This window comes from Sinocyclocheilus grahami, unplaced genomic scaffold (assembly GCF_001515645.1).
Source record: "Sinocyclocheilus grahami isolate Dianchi unplaced genomic scaffold, SAMN03320097.WGS_v1.1 scaffold343.1, whole genome shotgun sequence".
In the NCBI taxonomy this organism is placed as follows: domain Eukaryota; kingdom Metazoa; phylum Chordata; class Actinopteri; order Cypriniformes; family Cyprinidae; genus Sinocyclocheilus; species Sinocyclocheilus grahami.
In genome coordinates this window covers 1241277-1241737 of record NW_015505522.1, presented here as the reverse complement: position 1 = coordinate 1241737, position 461 = coordinate 1241277, and positions in this window count along the sequence as shown.

Sequence of the window (461 nt, the reverse complement as noted above, 5' to 3'; positions counted from 1 at the left end):
TTGTCTTCTAAAAGACGAGATAACTCGTCAATGGCGGGGAAAGAGTTAAAGAATTATGAAAATGTCTGACGTGTTCAGTCTTATGGGTGTGATGCACTATAAATTGAGTCTGACGCACAGATTGTTTCTGATTTCTCTTCAGCATCGACACAGACACTGTGTTTGGGTCAAGTATAACGTTTACAGGAGGCATCTAAAAAGAAGGACATTTATCTAATTTATTTTTGTCTTTTCATTTTTTTCTCTTCAGTTTTTCCCCCTCAGAAAATGGCCAATTTAAGCATGAGTTATTTTTTCTCTTCATCATCTTCTTCTTCAGCTCGAAGCAGAGTTCGAGATAATGTTGAAGACACTGATAATTCTTTAAAAGAAAGGCTAGTATGCATTTTATTTTGCTTATTACTAATCTAATTTTGAATTAATCAATTGGAGATAAATATTTTTATATGAATTTACAGACC